Below are 27,077 nucleotides of genomic sequence, written 5' to 3'. Positions count from 1 at the left end.
AGCATTCCTAAGGAATAGTGTGCATTTGCTTCTTAAGTGAAAGCACCCCAGAGCTTTCAAGAGTATTTGTAAACACCTGAAAATGTGAGCAGCTTAATTTTATTCCTCTGATACTGCTGGAAGCGTAAACATTAAAACAAATGGTAGTGTTGGGTCTTATTTTCTGACAGACTGATAGAATATCATAATAAATTGTCTGTGGATACTAACACCCAAGCATGTGCAATTTTCTAAATACTTTCACCAGGATTCTTCTTTTTCATCTTGGAAATGTAGTATCAGCAGCTATATCTAAGAATAGCTTCAGCTGGTTGTTGCAGTTGATGGGTGAGATGTCTGCTCTTAAGGTGATGTACCTCCCTTAGCCAGCAAAGCTTCTCCTCTGACTCCTCCCTATTAAACATTAGTGTTGTTTTTTGCTTTGCTCAAGTTTGGTGGAAATTCTTCTGGAAGAGAGAGACTGAACAAGTCAGATTCGTCCTTAGCCAGTTTCTCATGCTTTGCGCTTTTAGCCTTCTGACCTGCTTGCCATTCAGAATTAAACATTTTGCTCAACTAATCACCATGTGCTCTCATAAGTAATCCTGAGGGTTAAATGATTCTCTAGAGACAGTGGGGATTGCATGTTTATAATTGGAAGCAGAATCAGGTAATTGACTTCTTACAAGCAGTTGCAGTGACTACATCAGCATTATAGACTTCCTGTAGTGATCCAGGAAAGGGACCGTCTTAGAATCCTGCAAGTATAAGTCAAATTTGATGTAGCCTTGTACAGTTATGTGGAAAAATAAAATAAAATTAAAATAAATTTTAAAATTGTGGCTTTTGTTTTAGAGGGCAGCAGTTGGTGATCTGTTTTGTATCTGTATTATCCTGTCTTGCATCTGATGTTTGTTACTGCTGGAATAAGAATGCTCTGTTCAGGGCAAACCCCTAGCTCAGGACCACTCATTGCTTGTGCCATTGGTTTAGGTGCTGCTGAGTGCTAAGCTTCCTTTGCTCTTGCCAGTGTCTGCAGAACCTGAGTTCACTCAGCTCATCTCTGGCCTTGGTCACCACTGTGGCATTTGAAATTAGCAGAAGGCTGGAAGTTTCATATGGTAAATATGTAGCTCATCTTTGAACTCTTCTCTTGTTTCCCAGTCTCAGTTAAAATTCATTCCTCTTTTTAAATGAGGAAACAAGAAACAAAAGCAGCAGTAGCAGTTTTCTCTGTTGTAACCTCCATCCCCAGCACTCTGCTTGGGCTTATAATTTGTGGAAGTGCTGATAGCTTTGGTGTTAAAGCAGGCTTGGGAGACTTTAGGCACATGCTTTTCAGAATATGGCTATTCTGTATTGAATTCCTGTTGTTGTTCTTTGGGATTGCATCCTGCTCCCAACTGCTAAGGAGTTTTGGATCCAAATACAGTTTAAAAACAGTTGATGTGGAAGTTATTGTACGGAGCAACAGAAATGTGACATTTATTATGATGTGATTAGATGTGATGAGTTTTTTCAGGATGTTGTCCCTTTTTTCTTTCAAGATGTCATCTGGGGAGCAGCTTCTGCACCACATATACAATAATAAAGTAAGAAATATACCTTCTATGATGATTAAAATTGAGTATGCTGTTTTGCAGTCAAGAGTTTTTCTATGTTTAAACTGTGAATGTTTTCATATGTGAGAGTAAATTGAGTTTTCTTCATATTCAATCATAACTTTATCTTTTTTCTGGAATTGATATATATATATATACATATATATATATTATTTTATTTTTGTAGCTCCTACAGTTGCTGTATCTCTAGCACCTCAGGCTGAGCACAGTGGTTTTTTTGGCAAGGTGTATATTTTTGAACCTGACTGAAAATTCATACCAGGGATAAACTAGCTTTACTTTGTTTGCTACGCAGTAATCATTAATTTTAAATCATCCTGGTGTCTTTACACACGCTAACAAACTAAGCCTCATGACACATGATATAAATCAGGGTTTATAAAGTCATTCTGCCGAAATGGTCCTCTTAACATTCTTGTGGTATTTTCTCCCATAGAAGTTCCACTTGGTTCACTGTGGTGGAATCTCTCTGATATCACTTGATTTGACTCCAAATATCACTTTGTGATTGTAAAATTCAACCAGGTCCTTTAGCAACATTTCCCTTACTGAAAACTTCTAGGAATCCTTTTCAACTGTCTGAAAACATAAGTAATTAAAAAAAAAGAAATCCAAAAGATAGTAGCAGTGAATCAAGTTGTATCAGTAATGGCAAAAATGCAGTACCTTTATAGATGCCACTATCAGTAACTTTGTGTATTTTCTGGAATCTCAAGATCCTCTCACAGATACTTTTTGGGAACATCCCTTTCACAATTAAACTTTCTACAGCATTGAACTTAAAAAGCATTTGGCTGAATATATAATGATGCTTAATAATTGTACAATTAATTTTCTTTTGTACATTGGGATTATACTTTTTTATATAAGAGGATGTTGAAAAGTATGGTGATTATTCTTTTTAGTCAGTTACCTTTATCTTCAGTGTCTCCAATTCATTTTCTTAGGACTCCAGAAATGGTACTATGTAGTCAATATCCTACTCAGACTACATAATTATGCTTGCAGAGACCTATTCAGAGTGGTTGTCTTTACATGACTGAGTCTACACCAAAGCAGGAATGCATCTGCATGCAATTGTTCACCTAAATAATAGCAAAGTAATACTGGGGAGTATTTAAATCAAATGTAGCAATCTTTATAGTGCATCAAAGCCTGATTAAAAGTTATTGTTGAAGCCTTTTCAAAGTAGTTAATACAAATTTACTTAAGTTTCAGTATCAATTCCAGGACCTGTCTGTGGAAGCGAAAAGGCATTGGGAGTCATCCAGGAATAATCAGAGCTAGCTAAAAATTCAGGTATTTACAGTGTTCCACCTTCCTTGTTTCTCTGCAAGTACAAGAGAAAACAGCAAACAACAATAAAATGTTGAAATAACAATAACATTAGAATCCTGGGATTTACATTTCCAGCTGGGAACAGAACTGTGAACGTCACAGCAAGAGCACTGGAAAGAGAAAGAAAGAATGAACAAGGAGAGCAGTGCCTGCTGGCCCCAGTTGGCAGGGCAGTATGAAGAGCCCCCCAAGTCCTCAGCCTTTCCTGGGGGAGCAGGTCTGCCTGACTGCACAAACCACTGCAGACCTGTGAGACAGTCAAGCTTTCCCTCCTGAAGGATTCCTTTCTAAAAGATTAGATGAAATGAGTTCATGTGAAAAGTTAATGTGTTAATTGGTTCTGGGTACCCCACTTAACTGGCTGTCTGAATCAGTTTGCTGGTGTCTTCTGAGCTGATCTCTCTGGTTTGTCAGTTCTGTTGGATCTTGACGAACAAAGGCAATAGTGAATTCAGCTCAGTCCAGAGCCTGAGTGTGATACATGCAGAGTATGTCCTGAAATTATTTAAGATTTTTTTGCACATAATCAGTGGGGCTCCTCACAGCTTTTTGCTTAAATATGGAAGGTGCTGTGATACCTAATGACAGCTTATCATCTGCTTTGAGACCCCTAGATGATAACTGCTACGGTACCTATTGGCTACTGTGAGACTGTGCCCTGATAATTGTGTTATCAAAAATCTAACAAGTTATTGTCAGAGTTTTGCATTCTGAGTGTCCTGAGTGAAGCAACCAAGTGCAAGCAATGCAGTAACACTGGATACTCTCGACTGTTTATATTTTTTACTGAACACACAGAAGTGGAACTATCCACGAGGAAGGATTGTGATTCAGGTCTTTGTATAAAAATGCCAAAACAGTGTTGCTTTGCTTTGGATGCTGTTTTTTTTGATTCCCCTCTGCCAGTTACTGAGAATCATGTGAAGTTTGTGGTAGGAAAGTAGAGCTGGGACACTTGATTTTCAGAACACTTAAAGTACCTCCCTGCTTAGGAAAAGAATAGTAATACTGTTGGATTTACATTAGAAACTGTTTTACAAAGTAGATTTTCTACTTTTAAAGATTCAAATGTCTTCCCTAGTGAAGAGGCTCATTGCTAAGACCTGTGAGAAGTTGGGGAGGGGGAGGGGGGGGGGCAATCTGCAGAAGTCATGCAGCAGGATTTGGACTGTGTAGGGGATTTAGAGCCATCCCATTTCTGCTCATGACCTATTTGTGCTGATTGCTGACAGCTGTAATGCATTTCAGAAAGAGTAGTGGAAGAGCTGAAAATTGCTGAAAAAGTGGCTGAGTTTGTTGAGTTTACATTCACTCTGGGAATGAAATGGAAGTAACATAAACTCTGAACTCAAGAGTAAAGTGTTTTGAAGGCAGAAAAATTAGCAGCAGCTTAAGTGTAAGCAAAAGTGCATCTTATAGGCACTTGTACTTGGTTTCAGTGAGAGAAGTTAATGGGGGTTGAATGTGAAGTTTCTGTTGCTTTTGTGTGGTTTGCTGGTCTTTCTGGGCTGTCTGTGAATTGTGATTGCTAGTTGGTGGAATCATAAATTTCTGATAACTGGCTATGAAAGAAATGGTGCGGTGAGCTGATGTGAGGACATTGGAAATAAATTAATTGAAAAGAGCTCAGTGGTAACTGCTGTGCCCATGGATGAGGGGTGTGGATGGGGTATCTAGGGAGAGATGAGGTGAAAATGTGCTTCTGATGCTATCTCCGATGTGTGCGAAGCCACACTCAGTGTATCCCAGCTCCTGGCTCTTTTCTTTCACCCCTGCTCCTGCCATTACTCTGTATAATCCAGCAATGTCTGCACAGTTAACAGTTAAGGAAAAGTTACCTTTGACTTATGGAGCTCTTTGTATGTCAGAACTGGTTGGTATTCCTCAATTTTTGTTGTTACTACCACGTTCCAGAGACCAGAGGTCTGGTGTCTTGGACAGTTATTCAGGTGTCCCCTAACAGTACCCTCCATGTGATCCCTTGGCTTCTTCTACCTATATGTGAGAAGTCTTTTTATCATCCGAGGCACAAGTTTTTAGTGGATGGAAGTTTTATAGCCTTTGCTGTCTGGGAGCTTTACAGCAAGGCAAAGCATCGGTTTTCCCAGGGCAGAATAGAAGGCTTATTATGCTTTCAACATTTGATAGCATATGACTCTCTTCTTGGACATTCAACCCTTTTCTGAACTTCTGCTATCAATTCAGCAGTGTCAATGAATGTAGTTTTTCCAAATTCAGCAGGCATGTACATTGTGTTTGGACAGCCAGATGGAGTGTCTGGGCTGCAGCCTTTGTGGCTGCTCAGGATGGTCTCATTTCTGATTACCACCATCTTTGCCACCTCTCCTCTTGACCATGTGCCCATTCATACCAGCTAGCATTCAGCTGTCATTTCTGATCATGTACCTCCCTGGGGTTCTCTGACCCTTCTGTCAGGATCTTCATCTTCCTTTTAAAACATATTTTATTACTAGCATAAGAGTGAATAGATTTTAAGGATAACATGACGTGCAGACATGCTTCTGTGGAACTCCTACAGTGATTACTAACAACCAGTTGTGTCCGTTTGACAACCACATTAAACAGCATCAGCTTCTGTGGAGTAATTTCAGTGGAAAGTTGGCACTGCACTAACTGGTATGGGTGCTTCATCTGTTTAGGAAAATGAGCATTTTCCCTTCATGGGACCTTGTGAGACCAGCAGTCAAGTATGGGTAGGACTTCTGCCATGCAAGATCTTGTCAGAGAACAATTCAAAGAGCACAAATTAGGTCCTCTGCAGCATCAGAAAATGTTCTGACCAACTGAAAGAGAGACATTCATAAAAATAATGAGATTATGTCCCGTAAAGAAACTTAGTCCATGTTTTTATGATTAGAAGTAGATTCTCATTTCTGCAATAGTCTATTATGTTAAAATATTGCTTACATTGATAGGTGTTTTTTCACTGTTATTCACCTTGTTGATTCATGGTAGTTTCTCCCCTTATTTAATATGTTCTTAACAACAGGAATAAGCAGTAACAAATGACAAAGAGAAAGTAAAAGACAACCAACTAACGAAGGCCCTTGTCTTTCTTGCATACAGGCTTCTCTGTTTCGCTGAAGTGTTATCTTGTCTGCATCATATCTGCAAAACCAAATTTCCAAAACAAAACCCCACTGTATTTACAAATACATTATGCTAACTATAAACCTTAGCTTGTAGGCTAAACACCCCCTGAGTAGAAATGCTTGTTGCACATGTGTATCAGATTTTGGTCAATAACGAACTCTGGGATGATGCATCATCATCTTTATCTCAAACTTTTCCACACTGGTGCTATTTTCTGACAGGAATTTCCCTCACGTCTTGACCAGCTGAAGATGGTTAGTAACATCTGTGCTATTACAAGGCAAAGGCTTTTTTAATCAACTTAAAGAAATTCTATAGAATCTAGAGGATTTAATGCCTTAATTTGATTAAATATGATAACTTTCCTTTTCTTTGTTTACATCTTTTAATAATGTTGTCTTACAACTGCTGTAATTATTGTGTGAGAAAATCTTAATGAATGAGAAGCTGTGGGTATGCATTGTGCCTGTTCTCACCAGAAACAAGTAGGAATATTGTAATAGGAAATCTCAAGACAATTTTTCTGGTGTTACGTTTTTCTGCACTTGAGGCACTTCACCTGTGCTTCACGCACTGCTGACTCACTTGAAGGTTGCAACGGTGATCTCTCATCAATCATTAGAACAAACAAGATTATCTTTTTTTAAGGTGGTGAAAACATTTAATCTTCTTCAGCAATCTCTTAACTTCAGAGACTGTGCTGCTTTGAGATAATGCATCACAAAGAATTCAGGGCAATTTCTAAAATTTAGCCATTATAAAATGTTTAGAAATTATACCTCAGTTCAGGGTGCTGAACAAGCAGCAGAGGTGAAATACAATTAGAAAAGGAATGTTAGCTCTGTAAGTGTGTAGCTATTAAGTGGGTGCAGGTGTATGTGTGTTCAGCTCTGGATCATTTTGCATGCTGTCCTGGGGTTTTGTTACCCTTGAGCAGTGCTGCTCAGCTGAGCAGTGCTGTGCTGGGTTCTTGTCGGGGCTGTCCCAGCTCCTGTCTATGCCTTCCTTTCCTGTCTCCATTTAAAGTGGGACTGCATCTGTCCTAGAAGTGATTAAAACAGTGGAAATGTGCGTGCTGCTAAGTGGAGTGTATCTCTACTGTACTGCTGTCATTGCTGTACAGAGACAACAATAGAGGTAGACTTGAGTGTTGTGTTTGGCCATGGGAGCACGGGGGGAGGGGGGGAACTGTGGACATGGGCAGAAGCAGACCCCCCTCTGCCTGTCCTTCATCACATTTTGTAGTTGCAAAACTCCAACTTGGAGAAATTCCCACTTGACGTGCCTGCCTGATTCACGTGTGACTGAGACTTAAATCTAGTTCTCTCATTCTTTTTAACTAGCAAATGTTATATGTAATTAAATTTGGGTGGAAGGCCTGGATCCTGACTCTTGAAATCATCTGTTGAGATGGAATTGATGTCAGTGGCAGGAAGAAGCCCCTTCGCACCTGCCAATATCCAAGGTAGGCTGACAAGCATTCCCTTCCCATGAGGGTGCTGGGTGGTGGCTGGAAGCATCATGCTGCACACACTGCTGCTCAGGCCTCCTCTGGTGGCTGAGAATACACTGAGATTTTTAGCCATTGCCTCAGCTGCGCCTGTCCTTCACATCTTCCACATCTCACCTGCTTGGATCTCCTGCTCTGTCTTTCTACCTTACCATTTATTTCCTCCCAGCTAGCATTCCCTCCTTCAAACTGCATGTTCTCACAAGAGAAGGAAACCTTAAAGCTATTGTGAAATTTGAGGGCAGCATAGTGCTTGATGTCATAGAAAGTTCCTTAAGTGCTTCCTCCTGCCTACTTTTTTATCTGTATTGTGTAAGTAGATGGTGTATCATACTGCAGAGGTAGTAAAAAATGTCTTCCATCACCCATTCTTCAAGGCAAATGATGAGACTTCTGGCCCGTGAATAACAAAGTTGTGTCAATTATTTCCGGATATATTCTGAAGGTGAGTTTTAATGAGTTAGCATGTTGCAGTAGTTTTATTTGGAGAAAATGCATTTATTTCAAAACGGTGACCTTTTGACCTGATGCATTCTCTGAGAAACAGTTTTTAAGCACCAGGTTTAGCTACTCCATAGTATGACCTTGGATGTAAGCTGAAATCAGACTGAAATTCAAATTTGAGGTGTATTTAATCGTTATCTAAAATTGTGTGGTATTTTGTTTGCTACCCAGAGTCAGTTCTTCATGAAATGCTTCGTTTTCTATAACTGGATTCCAGTTCCAGTCTTTCACTGAGAATGTGTATAAAAGCATATAATCATATGTTGTCCTTTATCTCTGTATATTTGTAAATGGAGAGTCAGGATGCAAACTGTAAATTGGAAGAATGCTAACGTATTTGCAAAAGTCTGCTTAATGTTTCATTATGTGAAAGCATTTCTTTTTTTTATTTTTTAAAATCTTTTGGTTCCGTTCCAAAGTGTTATTTTCTCTTCTACTCCATGTGTATATGTAACACATAACACTGCAACCCAAAGTTTAGCTGCTTTGTTTCTTTTTACTTCATAACCTTTTATAAGGCTTTGCAAATTAAATTTGGTAATTGAAACAGACAAGTTTCTTTAACACAAATTATAGCCTATCTTAGAATGCATGATCTGTTTCATAGCCATTACTGTGACTAAGTGGGTTGTGTGGCAGGAGACTCAAGACTCTAGCTTAATAAATCATTGCCCGCTTGGTCAGTTTTCGGCATGAAAGAACAAAAGCATAATATAATTTCTGGTTCAAGTAGAGGATTATCAAGAAAGATTTGTGAGTTGTGTGCAACCCCCTAACCTTCTGGGAAAGAAGGCATTCTAAGACTCACTTATCTTCCCATGAATAAATAATACAGTCTTGCCAATTAAAAATCCTTTATTGATGACATGCAGATTTATTTTGTGCCATACCTAGAATGCAAGTATCACAACACAATGTTAAATTCAATTGTGTAGATCTCCCAGCGGGAAGCAAAAAATGTGTAAAAGAGCCCCTGCTTGCTTGGAGAATGTGGGGCAGAGGGAACTGTGCACAACTTCAGGCTAACTATGCTACAGACTGCAAAACCATCTCATGGAAAAAACAAATGCCCAACTTACACAAATTACAATAGAAGTCCAGCTTAGTGATTTAGAGTTTCAAAAATACAAAAGGTATGGTAATATGAAATGGGAATCTCTTCAGAGGTTAGCATCTTGAATGCCTGCAGATGAATGAGGATGTTTTAATTGTAGATCGAATGAAGTTTAACTTATTCAAACGGTCCTCTATGTCTCCACTTCTAATTGTACCATATGGCATCACCTAATAAGAGCCAAGTGCAGATGCCAGCTATATCACAGTATGATATATTATAAAGCAATCAAATTTGAAGTGAAGATTTATGATGGAACTCTTCTTTGTTAAAATCAAGCAAACAAAAAAGCCATATGATCTATTACAGTCACTGAACAGACCTCTATTTAAAGCTCCCGTTCCAAGAACTTGTCCTTCAGCACATGTCCTGCATCCCTAGAAGTCTCAAAGGGAGTTAGGAGCCAAGAGAAGGATGCCAGAGGTGAGACATACCTTTATGTGGTTGCCAGCATACTTTGCTCAGTAAGGATGAACTGGCTGAGAGGCTACTCCCTGCTGGTATGCAGCTGATGGAGCTGGGGTGCCTGTTTCTTCTCATACACCTTAAGTACATTTGGGAATCCCATTTTGGGTGGTTCTCCAATTCTTTCCTCTCTCCCCCCACACCCATGGCTATACATTATGGAGGTGGAAGAGAACTTAAGATTTTATCCCTGCATAACCCATGCTACATCATTCTGTTGGTGTTGCTGGCACTAGGCTTGATCACATGTGGCTGGGAAAAGCTTTAAGGAGACAATCCCAAAGACACAAAGTGCTGGAGGATCCTCTGCATTCTTTCACTTTCTTATGGGTAGAAGCACATGCTTCTGGGAAACTAGAATAACTTGAACATTAAATTGGGTGCCAGTAAGATTCCGTATGTTTATATCATCATTAAATATGAATAAATCAATCAATAAGGCAGTATATTCTCTACATTGCCTTCTCATTATTTGCATCCAGAATTCACAGCAGCTTCTCAGAAGCTGCAAAACTGTCATTCATTTCTCTGCTTTGTTACAGGACAGGTGGTGGAATTCAGGTTGTTTACTTTAGTTTTTTTATGAAGCAGAAAATCAGCATATCTTTCTGCTTTATTTTTTTTTTTTAATCTTTATTTTTATTTTATTTTATTTTATTAGGATCTCCAAATGATTTTTGAAACCTTTAGGAATACCACAAACAACAGTGAGGCATTTGCTGTTGTTCCTGTGGTTGGAGAGGAAGGCACTGTAATTAATGCTGATTTGTTCAAGTTTGCCTAAAACTTAAAGTAGCTTAATAGCAGTCTTGAATTAAGGAATAGCTACTTGGAAACATTTCATTTTTTCCAAGTAAGTTTGAGTAATCTATTCTGTATCTGTAAGAATGACTCTTTAGAAAAGTTACTATTATATTATTAGAAACAACTTCTAATTTAATGTTGAAGCAAAAAGCAGAGGCTGAGCTATATCCCCCTGGGACAGCAGGAGGACATCAGCATCCATCTGCAAACAGAAGGATTCAAACAGTGATTTCTGCCGTTGCCAGTTAGAGAAGTTTTAGAAAAACAGTCACCAGGAATAATCTGCAGGTGAAGAAATCACAACACATGTGCATTCTGACTGTCATTTGACCTATGTACAAGCATGTAAATCTCCCATTATTTCCAAACTGAGTAATCCGTAGATAAAACCAAAGCCATGAAGCGGAAATAATAGTCAGAACTATGTAGCACTGACAGTACGCAGAGCTCGCTGCTCTCCTCTGGCCTTTGTTGCGCTGCTTGCTGAGCGAGGGCTGAAATAAAACAGTTGTGTGAGAGTGTGTGAATCTTCAAGTACAACAGAATGATCTGTCCAGACTAAAAATACAAGAAAAGATGAAACAGAAGGAAGATTAGGGTTGATGTACAGGGCCTGAGACAAAGCAGTGACAACACAGAGATCTCCTGCTGAAGAGAAGGTATGGGTTTGATCAGATGGGTCAAGCTCTGAGCTGAAGGATTCCTAGTTCTTCCTTGCATCTGTCTTCAGAGACCAGCATATTCGCAGAGCTATTTTGTTACAAACATGAAGAAGTGCCCTGGCAAACTTATGCCATACGTGACAAGAAGCAGATCCTCCCAAGTGGAACAGAGCATGTATTTTCCTTTCAGATTTACCCAAAAAGAATTTTCATTGTTCCTAATAATTTAATCCAGGTTCCTGCCTCTCTGTGTATGTTATGTACCGAGAAGTTTAATGTATAAACTCATTTGTCTACTTTCTTTTGCTGTTAAAGAGTTTTAGGGAAATAGCTGAAGATGGTTAACCATAATTAATGCCTTTTGGTCTGCCTTCTTCAACTGTCCTCTTGAGGCAAATTTTCATGATGATACCTCTGACACTTCAAAAGGTTCCTTTTGGAGGAGAAAGTCTACTGTGGAGTTTCAGTTGTCTGATCTCTCCAGGCTCCTTATACAGTCAGTGAAGAGAAAAACGTTTTTCTTGAGAACCTAAGAAATTCGGAGCGTCTAAATGAACCTCTCTTCTAAATCAGCCTCTCAAGCAATTGGTCTCTTCTGATGACTATAGGCAGCATATTAAACTTGTGTTGAGAAAAACAAAACAAAACGCAAACCCAGTGCTACTTCCCCTGTGAAATTTTTGCAGATTCAATGCAACTTTTAGATTTGTTCCCGTGTAAGTTGATTAAGCTGCATCTTTCTATCCCTAGCTGGGGAATATCTCTGGAGAGAAGAGTATGTAGTCCCAAAAACACCCCAGAAAGTTCAGGTTAAAGGACAGTTGCATCAGACCTGAGGTGTATCTAGCAATCCTGTTGAAGGCGCTAGCTCACTAGGAGTAAAAGCTTCAAGATGCGTCCTTAAGTAAGTAGAGAGCACTATTAATTTTGTTATTTTTAACAGGAAGGGAGCTGCCAAATTCATGTTAGCAGATTCTGGTTAAATATCTCAGAGCTGATTTTCGAGGCAACTGGAGCAGACGTCCAAGTGTCACTGCAATCATGCAGCCTCCCAGACTATAACCAGTACACAGTAGGCTGAGCTGTGGTTTGTGGTTCTTTCACCAGACTCCTGGATGTGCAGCTGGAGGGGGTTCAGGCAACTTGTGGCTATTGTGGGACCCTGGCTCCCCATGCAGCCTCCTATGCCGCACATGTTTCAGCTGTCTGAATGCTGAATCCAGCCAGGAAAACAGTCCGTGTCTGCAAAACCTGTCTAACGAGCATTGTTCTGACGGACTTTCTTCTCCTTTCCAGTTGATTTCCAGCATCTCTGGTAAAGTCATTTTCTTCTCATCACCCTCATGCTGTCACTTACACCCACATCCTAATTGGGGCAGCTTCCTATCATCCACCACATCACCCTTAGCACCAGAGTGATCTTCCATCTCTGCTCTCAGCCCTTTCCAGCCAGCCTTTTCCCCATGTGTTGCTCTGTCCTCTCACGCTAAATCTCCTGTCTGCATTCTTAGCTTAAAAATTTCTGCTCTTTTGCTGCGGAACTTGAAACAGCCTCATGCAACTCTTTAAGATCCACTCAATAAATTCTGAAAGAGGAGAGGCTATTTAGACTTCTTAGCAAAGAGAATGCAAGATATGATCTCTATGTTTTGAATTAGTTTGGAAAGTTTTTACTGACAATGCTGAATGTTTCAGCTGACACTCATTCATGAACATCTAATTGTACTCAAAACTCAAGTTTTTGCCTATGTCTCCTATTTTCCTGCCATTTACAACCAGCTGGCAAGCACTGCAATCAACAGTGCTTGATTTTTCAGAGTAAAATTTGTGTCTAAATTTAAAGTGATGTATAGAAGTGTATAAAAGCAAATTTTATACAAACTTTGTTCTCATGCAAAGAGAACAAGGCAATGGCAGTTAATAAGTACCTTTCTTCCTAATAGATCAGCCATTGGATTTTTGCTGGAATACTTCCCATTTCTCTTCAAATGCCTTTTACTTCCACACTTGATCACCAATCCTATCTCATAAACCACAGAAATAGAATGTGTAAATTAACTGTGGCATTCTCATGGGTGGAACAGAAAAGGTGATGGGATCTTTGAATTAATGTAAATTGTTTGAGAACTCTTGGTGAGATTTGTTAAGATTTTCTTTTTTAAGGAAACTTTCCCACTCTCTGATCTGGTTTTGGTCAGTATCTTAGTCATGGGTAAGTTTGTTTTATTTTCTTTAAACAGATGTTTTATCTGTCACATATAATGCCAGTCAGATTAGGTAATTCTAGGTGATCTTGTCAGTTTGTTCTGTGTAAGTCTTTACAGGACAGGCAGCCTTTACTGAAACAGTTCAGGAAATTCATTTGTCTTCTGTTCGCTGTCATACTTTGCTGTCACAGAAAATCACTTCTCACAATACCATATGTGCTAGAAACTTTATTCTGCTCTATGCTATATCACATTTATTTTATGGTGACTGATACTTGGTTTTCGTGTTTTAGATCAAGAGGGGCGCTTCTGTAATGGGTTCTGACAGTATTTATCAAATTCACAGCTCTTGCCATGCTGCATACTGCAGAAATGAAGGTAAATGCTGTTGGTGTGCAGGCTGAGGCCAGGCATTACCATTTTATACAGGTTTTGCAGCAGCAGTTTGTTCATTTTAGAAAAGAAGGTTGTCTGTAAAGTGTGAAAGAAGTTGATCATCTGTATCTATTATGCAGGATAAGCTAAATTCTATGAAATGTCTGTTAAGAGAGAGCCTGAAGTTTTCATTGAATTGAACTGCCCATAGATGTCTAAGGACCCGAACTTGACACGCTTCCTAAAGAAATGACATGAAGATTCTTAGTATTACCTTTCATGGTGTATCAAATACAGGTTTAAGTCCTAGAAAGTGGCATTCAGCCAGTGCAGGCTCTTACACAGGCTTTAATCTGATGGGGTAACTTCTATGTGAAGTGTTTACAGATTGCATGATTCAGTGTTAAAAGCTGCAGAACCAGAGTATAAGGAGAGATGTGTTTTTAGCTGATACTTCAAATAGTGTAGTTGTCTCTATATCTTGTGTCAGTTCATCACTAGGGCACTTCATCACCTTCAAATCAAACTTTTAAGAAAACCTTGATTCCTGAGAACTGCTCAGGGCACAGGCAGGACATGGATAATATCTGGGATCACTGCCTTAATTTTGCTATTGCAACAATAATTAAAGATAATTACTTGGGAAAAAAAAAAAAAAAAAAAAAAAAAAAGGTTAGTTTTAACATAGTTTCTATTCTTGATTTTTAATGCTTGTACTGGATGAGCTCTGTGCCCTTGATTTGAGTGTGTTTTGCTTTGGTGCAAAACACTGTCCTGTGGCAGCACCTGAGCAGGACAGCAAGGTCAGCATCACTGTGCCTCCTGCTACATCTGCTTTCCACAAGCTTTCATGTCCTCACATCCCATTCTGTCCTTTGGGTACCTTTGCACCCTCATCTGCCAGGTGCCACAGGAACAGCTGATTTATAAACGCTCTGCAGGAATGAACTCCTGCAGAGTAGCAGTCAGGCAGATAGGTTTTGATGATTTTGCAGCCCCTGTACAAGGCAGCAGCCTGCCTTTCCTCCTCACTTCTCAGGCTGTCTCTTCCCCACATGGCTGCAAGAGAAATTCACATGCAGTGACCTGCAGATAGGTGCTAGAGCAAGCTAAGTATACTAAGCACTCCTCTGACTTTGAAATGTAGTGTGCTAGAAGTTGGGTGAATGTACAATAGTTTATGGATTTATATTTGTGTGTGTGTGTGCTTGTGTGCTCATGCTTCTCTCATGGTTCTGTTCTGCCACAGCCATAAGCAGTTGTCCCTTGTAAAGCAAGCAGTTGCCTTATGAGCTCAGCCAGGCCCTGGCTGATGGCACAGCTGTTCTGTCTTTGTGCCTTACAGCAAGGGCTGTGGTCAGGCCACACTGAGCATTTTTCAGAGGAGGAACAAAGAGGAAAGGGGTCAAGTTCTGTGACAAACCCTGTTGAGATCTGGTGTTTTAACAGATCTTTTCCTGGGTTTGATTTTGTTTTGTTTTTGTTCACTGGTTTAGTGTCCTGTGAACATGCAAGCTTGCAGAAGTGGCTCAGGAAGCCATATTTTTTGTTCTTTTCTCCAGACATGACCCATTTCTGTCTAGGATGATCATTCAATTCTGCATCAGAGCATGCTTCGGTATTTGGCTGAAGTATATGTCAAACAGAGCTGATTCCTTAAAGCCAAGAATAAATTCAAGAATTTATACACATGCAAGGAGCCTTTCTACCTGGTCTGCTCAGCCCTGGCAATTTGATTACCTTTTCAAGTCCCTCTTTGCAAGAAGGAAGATCAGTTTTTCTTTTCCAGTGCTCCTTCAAAAGTAATATACTTTGTAGCATGAAAAGCTGTCATGTATAAAGAAGGGCCCATGAACATGCCATCAATACTGGGTGGGCTTCTGCCAGGGATAAGATGATATTAAGACTTGTTGCAGACAGAGTACCTGAACTTTTTTTTTTTTCTTTTAAGAGGAAGGATTCAAACAATTTTCATTAAAAGACCTGATCCAGCCATCCATGCTGGCAAACAGAAATTTTATTCCACAGCATGGGAACACAAGGATCATGTTAGCAAACTGACCACAACTCTAGTAAAACAGCAAGTGTTACAGATTACAGGAGGTCTTATGACTAGGTATTGCTTGACAACGATACATGTTTGGGTCACAGACTTGGTGACATGATTCCTGCTGGGATGAGTAGGTAACATCTGACAGGGTAACACACAGTGTTCAAAGCATCTAACCCTGTCTGGCAACACCTGTTGTAAAGGGAGGAATGCATAAAACTAAAGCAATATAAAAGGTGAGAAATTTAACTTCTTGGAATTTGGAGAACGGTAAAGATTGTTCTGCAAAAACTTCTCTAGATGGAATTTCTGCTCTTGTTCGTCTGCTGAATATATATATGTCAAAGCAAAGAGTCAGCGTTGTGTCAAAATGTTGACTTTTTTTTGTTTGCGATCTAATGTTGCATTTTGCATTACAGTATATAAATGTGGATGTTTTGATGTTATAGAAAAGAAGTTAGATTTTTGTGTGGTGGCTTTACTGCTGCTAGCACTTTGAGTTCCTTTTCAAGTTAATAGGCCAGGCCTGCTTATATTGCCTTTATATCACAAGATCATACCTTTGCAATAGAAAGATATGATTGTGGCAAATGTTTTTATATAATGCTTTTTTTTTTTTTTTTTTTTTTTTTTTTTTTTTTTCCCTTTGGTCTGAAAATGTTTTTTCAGAATGTGTTAGTTTTTCAACTTCAAATAAGCATGTATTACATTACTTTATTATGCAGAAATCCTGTGGACATTAAGAACAAATGTGCTTAGTCCTTCTTTGGACACTTATATAAGGATCTAATAACATGCCAAGAAAGGCATGTTGTGCAAGTCTGCAGTGAGTTCTAGAGGTGAATATGGTCCAAGTGCTGTTTGAGTCTGCCTCTGACATAGGGCAGATGTGTATGTGTTTGTTTTTAAGAAAATGAGCAAGTAATATAAAATATGCTTGACCTCTGCACTGATTTGGGTTGGTTCTTTTAAAGAAAGAACTCTTGAGGTAGCTCTTGCCAGAGAAGTAATGTTAGCTTTTTTATACAAATTTGCATATTTTCTTTCCAGATCAAATGTGAGGTTCCGAGATCCATCATCTCTTTTAATATTCATAATGTAAATATACAGGCCACATGACAGGCATCTTTGGTATCCTCTGCTTTTGAGGGTTTTACAGGGCTGAGATACTTCTGTAGGATGTTAGAGATTTTCTCAAAAAGCGGTTTCACTCATAACTCAGGAATAGGCCCAGTATGTCTGTCAGGATAGAAAACAAAACTGTGTTGTGAAACAGCTGAGCTTAGCTGGAATCTGAACACTCTTCCTCTCCCCTCTCTTTACTGGACAGCTGCTAAAGAATGGTTTTGGTTGACTGAAATGTTGTTGTTAAGAAGTTCTCAACTGGACACAGGGCATTGCCCTCACTAACCTACAAAACTGCAGCCATGATTCTGAAATGGCAAACTGGCCATTTCTTTGCTTCACACAGGTCAAAAACTGCCAATAAGAGGTTTCAAGCTTTGTAAATCACAGGATGGAAATGGCAAACCCAACAGCACCTGTGTGCTATATAAAATCACAGAAGTCATGCTTTATATCTGAAATTTGTAATTTTATTTGTAACTTTTAACTGCAGCTCTCAGTCCTGATTCAGTCTCTGATTCCCTTCAGCATGCAAGCTGTGCTTAGTTCTAAAATGTGAGTGGCTCAAGGACTGCCATTTACCCGCTGGCCATCAAGTCTCATCCATAGGAACTGTTTTTCACTCAAAGGGAGCAAATAACATCAGATCTGCTGTTTCACCTTCTTTCCATCATGAGGAATCGATAGCCTTTGGCAGAGAGTCCTCCAGGACTCCACAGGAGGATTTCTAGCACAGCCCCTGGGACAGGCTCCTTCAGTGTTGCCCTTGTTGTGAATGTTCTGGGGAGTAGTAAATAGAGATTTTTTTTTTTCCCTGTCATGGGAGCTTGCTGATGTCTTTCTGCAGGAAGAATGTTGATGCTGTTTGGTAGATCTCCTTGAAAATGCTAGACTGAATACCCTGTGCACCTGGACCAATTTTAGAATGCAGACTGGACTTCTGTGATATTCTATCAAGGTGTTTGGTAAGTCAAGTATTTAATCTGTTTCCTATTTTCTGTTGATTTCTTTATTTGATCTTGTTTTGAGATCTTTCACCACAGGAAAAATCATTCATGTGACTAAAACAGTATTATGTCTCTAAAAGATGCCTATTTTTATTGCTATGTGCAAACATTCCAGGCACAGTTATCATCCCTGATACAGAATGCCAGCAGAAAGCTTTTCAAATAGTCCAGTGTTTGGACTGGTAAGAAATGGAGGGGGTTATTGTGTGATCTTATGTAAAACAAGGTATTATTGAAAAGCTAGCAGAAAGCATTGTACTAGAGACTGATACCTAGCCTTCTTGGTCTTTTGGCTAATGGCTGTATGTCCCCAATTTAGACGTCTATTCTCTAGGTATCTTCCATCTTTTCATGCTAGTAGCAATACAAATGAATTTAACTTAATCCTTTCCAGAAAACCTTCTTAAAAAGCCAATTCACCTCTAGAAAGGAAATCAGCCAGAGACATCTTTGAAATTACACATTTGATATGTACACCCACCTAATGGAAAGGTCAGAAACAGACTGCATCTGTCTGCCATCTTTTGAATCCCATTGAGAATCTTCTCTTCTAACCCTGATCGATGTTCTCAAGTACTCTTGCAGAGACTTTCAAGGAACAGCCCTTGAAGCACAAGGGAATGTTTTCACATTTCTCCAATATCAAGCTTCAGAAGGGCATCAAGGTCTTTCCCCAGCATCTCAATTGATGCCCACAAATTTGGGTTAGCTTGCTCATGACTTATCAGGAAGCACATTCTGCTAACTGCACTCATCAGAGAGTGGTGGTAAATGGAGTTAAATCCAGCTGGCGACCGGTCACAAGTGGTGTTCCCCAGGGGTCGGTGCTGGGGCCTGTCCTCTTCAACATCTTTATTGATGACCTCGATGGGGGCATTGAGTGCGCTCTCAGTAAGTTCGCAGATGACACTAAATTGGCTGGGAGTGTGGATCTGCCTGGGGGTAGCGAGGCCCTACAGAGGGATCTGGACAGGCTGGAGAGCTGGGCTGAAGCCAATGGAATGAGGTTTAACAAGGCCAAATGCCAAGTCCTGCACTTCGGCCACAACAACCCCAGGCAGCGCTATAGGCTTGGGGCGGAGTGGCTGGAGGACTGTGTGGAGGAAATGGACCTGGGGGTACTGATTGATGCACGGCTGAACATGAGCCGACAGTGTGCCCGGGTGGCCAAGAAGGCCAACGGCATCCTGGCTTGTATCAAGAATGGTGTGCTGAGCAGGACTAAGGAAGTCATCCTGCCCCTGTACTCGGCATTGGTGAGGCCTCACCTCGAGTACTGTGTCCAGTTTTGGGCACCTCAGCACAAGAAAGATATGGAGGTACTGGAGCAGGTCCAGAGAAGGGCAACGAGGCTCGTGAAGGGCTTGGAGAATCAGCCCTATGAGGAGAGGCTAAGGAAGCTGGGGCTGTTTAGCCTGAGGAAGAGGAGACTGAGGGGAGACCTTATTGCCGTCTGCCAGTACCTGAAAGGTTCTTACAGTGAGAGTGGGGCAGGTCTCTTCTCACTAGTGACAAGTGACAGGACGAGGGGAAATGGCCTCAAGTTGCGCCAGGGCAAGTTTAGGTTGGATATTAGGAAGAACTTCTTTACAGAAAGGGTGGTTAGGTACTGGAATGGGCTCCCCAGGGAGGTGGTTGAATCGCCATCCCTGGATGTGTTTAAGAGCCGTTTGGATGTGGTACTCAGGGATATGATTTAGCAGAGGTTGGTTTTTTTTTTGTTGTTTTTTTTTTTTTTTTTTTTTTGTTTGTTTGTTGTTTTTTTTTTTTTTTTTTTTTTTTTTTTCTTAGAGATGGGGTACTGGTTAGGCTGCGGTTGGACTTGATGATCTTCAAGGTCTTTTCCAACCTGGATAATTCTATGATTCTATGATTTGCAACAACAGTGGTAGAAAATGGAAGTGAAAGAAAGATTCACTCAGTAAATTTTAGCTTGTCCAGCTGTTGTATCAGAAATCAGTTTCAATTTAATTAAATCATTGGAGGATGAATACATTGCCCTATTAATTTGAAGTCCATTAGCAGTGGGGAAGCTGATTGCTTCCCCATAAGGCATGCAACTGTTTCTCATATTCTGATTGCTATAAATTGCAGGAGTGATGGGGATAGTTCAGGTAGCGACTGGTGTGTCAGGGAGTGGGAAAAACAACAAGAATAAATCTGTATGAGGGGAACCTGTGTGCCTTCTACTAAGGAGCATGTGAAGCATGCAGATGGTACTGATGCCACTTGAACTCAAAGCTTCAAAATACCCACAGTGCAACAAACCAGACACAAGATGAATGTACAAAGAAGTAATGGAAGCATAGAGAGGATGGTAGTATCTGAAGCTCATTGGAGAAGATTAAATTAAATGACAAAGCAATTGCAACAAGTGGTTTAAGTGACAAACTATTCAGATTCTCAAGAAAAAAAAATAATGATAATTTGTCTGCATTCCAGCCCTGACAACACATACAGTTCATTTATATTAATGTTTTCAAAACTGAAAGTACCGAAAGTGATGCTTGGCACTGAGATTATTGACCACTTCTAGGCTTGCTTGTATCTAAACTCACCCAGACTCACAGGTTGCATGTTTGTGTATCTGTTCACTGCATTAACACTAATAGGCTTTCTCAGAACACAAATTCAAGATGGGACCTAAAACGTAGACTGTTGGGTTACAAGGGAAAGGGAAAGAATATGTCATTTTTCTATAATGTGTTAGAAAAGTTTGCAGCTCTTCTTCATTTCTAAAAAATGGGATTCCAAGTCCAAGCTTCATCAAGGCTGCGAGTTTCAAACAGAAACTAATAAAGTCAAGGCCTGGGAAGATAGCTTTTCTAAATTGCAAAGAGGAGTTGGAAGGGACCCTCTTCAGGGTGCTGGTTGTAAGCACCTTTTTTTTTTTTTCTTGTCTCCGTTTCAGTCCACATGACTATAAGCAGACAATGCAGCAAATGTTAGAATGCAAGATTTCTGCAAGATAAGGTCTATCCTGCTGAGTGCTTTCATACTTGTGTTTCTTTCCAGCATAAATGGGGGAACTTTACTCTTTTCAGCTGTGACTTTACCTTTTAACACCACAAGTTCAATAGGATGCAAGTGATCCGGATATAAATGACAGTCAGAATTGCTGTGTGCAAGCAGAGGGTTTCTACCATCGAGTGAATACAGAGATAAACATGTAGTTACTGTTTTAATTATTCACACTGTAGGAGCTTTGCCTATTGTGTTCTCAAGATGAGAAGTGCGCAAGATGCAGCACTCTAAAGAAATTCCATCAAGTGACCTCTTACCAAAAGCATGGCTGAGGGAAAACTGTAATTTTCTTACTCAAATCACATGTCAGCACTTTGCCAGTTACATTCTTGAATGCTTTTCAGGTCTTTTTTTTGCCCACAAATGCTACACATAAACCCATCTACGGGGTGACTCACAGCATTAATCCATGTCAAGCCTTTTTCTGAAAAGGCTGTGCTGGGGCCATTTGATGATGTTTGCTAGTGCTCCGAAAGCCTGTGGGCAATGCTCAAGTCAGCTGGGTTTGTGCTGCCAGGGATAAGTGAGCTGGCACTTGGGCTGCTTGCCAGTACAACTGTGATTTCAGTCATAAAATCACATCCCAATTTATAAGGAAATTATATTTCACTCACTAAATTTACAGAACAGATCATATTGTGGTCAGTATATTGCAGATACCCCATGGCCAAATTTTGTTGAGCCTAGCTCAGAAGTTCCCTTTCACTTTGGTTCATCCTAGTTGGAATATTTATGGAAAGGGATGTCTGTATTTGTTTGACAGTTAACTTTGTTACAAATAGGACATAAATACCAATTATTCCCAGGACAAGTTATCACCTAAGGGAAGAACACTTGTCTGTTTTCCCTTTTTTCTGCTTCTTATCCTCTGCAGCCTCAGCCCCTGGATATCTGCCTTGTGCAGGAAAGTTCCTCAAAGAGATAAGGAAGTGGATAAAACTAAGAGTTCAGGGAAGAAACAGTTTCTGGACAGTGCATCCAGAGATGCTGGTTCTCAAAACATTGAAGTTTGTATTAAAGCCAGAACTTTGCAGAGTGAGGTTTTTCCTTTTTTACCTGGCTTACACAGCTCCCTTTCTGCTGTTGCAGATCATTGCTTCAAAGAAGCTCTGAAGTTCAGAACCCCTCTTTGAAGATAAGAGTTTGGGATCCAAAGACTGGATCTCCAGTGAGAATGTTAAAAGAAGTAGATCTGAATAACAAGTTTGTGTAGGTTCTTTTAATCTTAGATAGCTCTGAAGGGATTAGTAGGGCTTCTGTTTTTTGAGGAAGCTATAGTGCTGTACATGTAGTTGGCCATCCACATTCCAGAGGACTGTGGAATAGGTCTCAACACTAGGAAGAAGAATAAAATCCTCCAGGGAAGCATGCCTCGCCATTCTCAGTGTGATGGAAGGTGAAGTTATTACTATCTAGATTAATTCTGTCCTACTAAAGGCTTTTACTTAAGAAAGATTAAAATCTTCTCTGTGAAGGAGAAAAAGGAAAATATTTAACCTTTTTTTTTTTTATTATTTTTTTTTTTTATTCTCCTCCCAGTTCCTGTTTAAAATTGAGGGAGAATAAAGACGGATCACTAAAATATAGCCATACATATATACTGGAAACAATTGCATAACTGATCTCTATTGCCTGGTTGTTGTACCAGCATCCATAGTGGCCACTGGCCCGTATATTTTACTGTTATTTCATTTGTGAAATCCACCTATCTTTTATGGATATTAGGCTGCAATATTTTCTCTTTACAATTTTTCAGATGAAAGAAAAGTACTGTAGGAACGGAAGAGGAGCAGACAGCAAGAGCTCACCTTCAAACCAGGAATCCACTCGGCATTGGAATGGAATGGAATTGGAGGACATGGGAGGACAATGAAGGATATGGGAATGCTAGGAAGAGGGTAAAATTCCAACTGGCATTGCTCAGCTGGAGTAGCTACCACCTGCTTGAAGGCCTGGTCATTTTTTTGAAGCTACATTAGGTCTCTGCGTGCAACGCCAGTAAAGGCAGCACAACCTAGTCAGTTAAATCCTTCCTCTGGTTTCTATACATTTTCCTTGTTGATACTGAAAGAATCTGAAAAGAAAGCTGACAGACCTATTATTGTACTGGCACAAGGCATGGTTATAATATTTCAGTGCTTCCAAAGTAAGCCTCATCTCTGAAAATGAGTTACTGCATATGTTCGTGATTAAAGAGCACCTCTGTAAAGCACCCAAAGTCCTGTGCAAGATGCATAGAATAAAAAAGTCACGATAAGCCTCCCTTTTCAGTTAGGGTGACTTAGTTCTGTTGGGAACCAGAACTCTACAACCTGTACAGGAAGTTACTGAAGTTATTTTGAAAATGGTACAGTTACTAAGGCAGGCTTTGAGACTGCCTGTGTCAAGTACATAAGGTCCTTGGAGTACATTTGGATCTGATATATTATGATACATTTTGCTTTTTGTCTGCTTTCCTTATGCTCTTTAAAGTGAAGCTGTTTCTGTGGTCATCAAAATTGGGAAGCAGGATTTCCCAATAAAATATCTGTTTTATAAGCATCATATATGTCAGCGTCCTTGTGTCCATTTACAGATGCATTTTGCACCTTGTATTTTCCTGTTTAAAAATAGGTAAGTGCGAGCCATCGATGGTGCACAAGGAAGCTCTGCTATGCAGCTAGCCAGCTAGCTTGGCGCAGCGTAAGGTGTGGGAAAGAAGTGAATGTGGCTTGTTGTGACTGATTGAAGGGGGCAAGGAAGGAGCATGGCGAACAATGAATGCATGCTGTGTGGAGTGTGCTTAGTCCTGAGAAGTAAGAGAGTGAAATGCTGCTGAAATATTGATAGGGAGGATAGGCTCTGGAATGATTGACGACATGTGTGTGTGTCTTGGCAAGTTTAATTGGATTTCTTGGGGTAGAAGGTGGAAGAATGTGGTGCATTTCCTTTTATAGGTTTATTTCTTTCAGACTTCTTTTCTCTCCTGCAGAATTGTCGTTCAATGCATATCCTTTTCATTGCCTGAAGAGAAAACCAAGTGTCTGTTTCTCTCAATTTTAAGGTTGAGGAAGCTGCATAGAGGATGAAAAGAGATGTAAAACAAGTTTCATTACATTTTATTTACTACTTGTCTTCACTTTCACTAGGTGTGAATACTCACCGAAGAGTGGTAATTTGGAGGGGGAAAAGAATATATAATTGAATAGTGGCTAAGTGAATCTCAGTGTTATGATGCCAATCATAGTAGGAAATCTGCCTTGAAGATTTATTGTCTGTGTGCTCTACTCTAGCATTGATACACTTCTATATATATATATATATTTTTATTTTATTTTATTTTATTTTTTGGCTTATTCTTAGTAACCAGATTCATCTTGCCATACTATTTGAACCTCAGTCATCAGGCACAAAGGTATAACAGTTTGCCAAAGTGGTGAAGTTCAGATCCTCCAAAATACCAACAAACTCAACACCTGTTAAGTCTCCTAAATTCCACTGAAACAAATGGATTTCTGTGTGGAACTTCCTCAGTGCCTCTGCACTAAGCCTGAATTCCTAGCCATGGTGTGTGTGCATGCTTTTTTTCAGTGACAGTATTTCAGTTTTCCTCTCTCCCTTCTGCCTGTCTCCATTGTGAGTGCCCTATGTTCTCATGCAGAAGCACTGAATCATCTATTCTGACCCCAGCACTTGTTTTATGCTCATTCTGGAGTAAATCAGGATTTCCCCTGGTATCAAGGTCAGAAAGCATAAAAACTTTGGATTTCTGATTCCTGCAAAAACTTTCTGTTTATGATGAAGCTAACTACTTTCATCAGCTGTTTGTTTGATGCTTGCATTGTATTTACTGTTGATGAGTAGTGCCAGTGTAGGGACTGCATGGATGGCATCTGTAAAGGCTTTATGCACTCTTTTTTATTTCTGTTCAGGTTTCATCGCTCTAAGAGCTGATTCTGAGGATGACAGCTTCCAAGATGTCTGAAAAAGAGAACATCAAACTCTGCTCTTGGGCTCATTGGGAGAGAATTCTGACTTCTGCAGAGGTGAGTAAAGAAACAGAGAACTGGGAAGAATTTTCTTTGTGCGGGAAAGATTGTGAACTGCTGATAGAGGACACTGCTTCATCAAAGTGTAAAAATTTCCATTTGATCCTGCTCTGAGTTCAGCAGGAATCACTAGCCAAAGACCTGGTAATCCTTCTCAAACATGCAACCTTTCCAGGTTCTCAGGCACATAAATTAGGGCTGTTGGTATTCCAACTCTTTTCTCTTCCCTTCTTTTCACTCTACAACACCCCACAATCAAATTTAAGTCTGTGAAACTTAATGGGAAAGTAGGTATAGAGACAGAGAGCTTTAATTAGATGTTCAGTCATCTCTGGTAGCAAAGATGAAGCCAAACACGTCTCTGGTAGCAGAATATTTCTGAAACAGTTTGTTTTCAAATAACAAGCTTAATGTAATAATATTCTTATGCAACACTAAACTTAAGAATGTGTTTTCACTGAAACACAATGGAATCTAAGCTATCAGTAAGACACTTCATTTTCATTTAAGTAACAGCCAGTTTAATTGGAAGAACTATTTCTGAATTTTCTGCTCATACTTACTTAAGGTTGGTTTTGGCATGAGATAAATATATCTTCTTGAGACTGATTAATAGAATTCTGGGGTTAAAAGAAGGCGTAGTGTGGGAGAGCATTAGTTGTCTTATTTGCTTGATATAGTTTGTTTTTATGAGTATGTGTACTAAATCTAATTTTTGAGAAAATGTTATTGATGCAAGAAACCAAGGGTCATGTTTACTGCTATGGTGCTGTACCTCCTTTCTTATGAAAAGCCTGAATTGAAGAAAAAAATAAAAATCAGAGACATCATTAAGGAAGAATCAACTGATGCCCTTATAGTGTGACTAATGAACCAGCTTCCATTTACTGCTTGCTGTGAATTTGCTCCCTTTGCCCCAGATCTTAAGTATATGGTCAGTTCTCTTTAATCTTAGCACCCTCTGCTGTGGACATCTATAATAACATCTTATTTAATTAATCTCAATTTACAAGTTGTATATCCCTATTTCTACCAAAGGATCTACAAATGTAACACAGCTTGTACCAATGGAGCTGCGTCTAGTCTGAAAAATGTGTTCTATTCCTTGAAGATAGCCTTTTCCAAGTGCTTATTAAAGACAAAATGTGCAGAATACAGATAAAGATATTTTAAAATATTCTATGTAAGAAAGAGGCCTAAATCAAAATCTAGTCTGTGCAGAAGAGGGCTGTAAGTAAGCAAATGTGCTTAAGTCCAGGAATAATTTGGTTTTTTGCACCAGGTAGTAAAAATTAAAAGAAGAAAAAAAAAACCAAAAGTTTGGCACCATGTTTAGCTCTTCTAGAACATGCACTGATCAAACTACTTCTATCTCTGGTGTCAGATTTTCTAAGTGAATGGGAACATGTGTCTTAAAGTCAATTTTGTTAGCTCACCTTTAGCCAGAGTGTCTTTCTGCAAGCACAGTCCATAGCAGGTCAAGTCCTCATTCGTGCTGGTAGAAAAGGGGCCAGCATGTGACTCAGTACTTCAATAAAAATGTATATGTTAAAAAACATACCTCTTTGAAAATGTCTGTGAATGCATCTTTCTATAAAGAGTATTTTGCAGAAATTGACAAATTTATGCATTTGTCTTTAAAGTCAGACTTCGTTACCGCAGTAGCCAGTTCCGTTTTCGAGTCCCTCAGAGACAGGAGAGGAATTGCATTTCAACAGAGATACAGCGTGTAAGACGAAAGAAGAAACCATTCCCACTAGGTGAGCTATGATAAATTCTTCCACAATTGTTTACTAACAGAAAAATCTCCTTTTTCTTCTTAGTGGAGCTTCTGAGGTTCTTACCAAAGATCCTCAAGTGTGAATTCCATTTCCAGTGATTCTTTCTTCTCTAACAAATCTTCATCTCATATTTAAACCCTTTCTCCAATGCCTACCAGACTTGAAGTCTCACAAGTGGCTGCACTTCTACAGAAAATAACAATTTCAGATACCACATGTTGTTCACTGTGCTTTCAGTATCTTCCTGTAAATACTTAAGCAATTGTTGTTAACCTTCTCTTCATGTTTTCTGTTTTGTCTTTGAGAAAGCAGAATGTGTAATAGCAATAACCATATGAATCAGTCATTTTCCTTTTCACTCCTCCAAC

General features: G+C 39.6%; 1 long non-coding RNA gene across 2 annotated transcripts in view; it reads left to right on the top strand.

The window, feature by feature from the left end:
* The window catches only part of LOC140254369 (uncharacterized), a 118,753-nt gene extending 93,828 nt beyond the window's left edge, over window positions 1-24,925 (top strand). Inside the window, exons 2-4 of one of the 2 annotated variants that reach the window (XR_011904177.1) lie at window positions 17,717-17,834; window positions 22,657-22,798; window positions 24,812-24,925. This is a non-coding gene — a long non-coding RNA (uncharacterized lncRNA). Of the gene's footprint in view, window positions 1-17,716; window positions 17,835-22,656; window positions 23,429-24,811 lie in introns of those variants that run through there. The other variant, XR_011904176.1, reaches the window with a different exon arrangement.
* The last annotated feature ends 2,152 nt before the right edge of the window (window positions 24,926-27,077 follow it).

This window comes from Excalfactoria chinensis, chromosome 6 (assembly GCF_039878825.1).
Source record: "Excalfactoria chinensis isolate bCotChi1 chromosome 6, bCotChi1.hap2, whole genome shotgun sequence".
Lineage (NCBI taxonomy): Eukaryota > Metazoa > Chordata > Aves > Galliformes > Phasianidae > Excalfactoria > Excalfactoria chinensis.
Note: the sequence above shows the minus strand (reverse complement) of the source record. Positions and strands in the feature narration are given on the sequence as shown.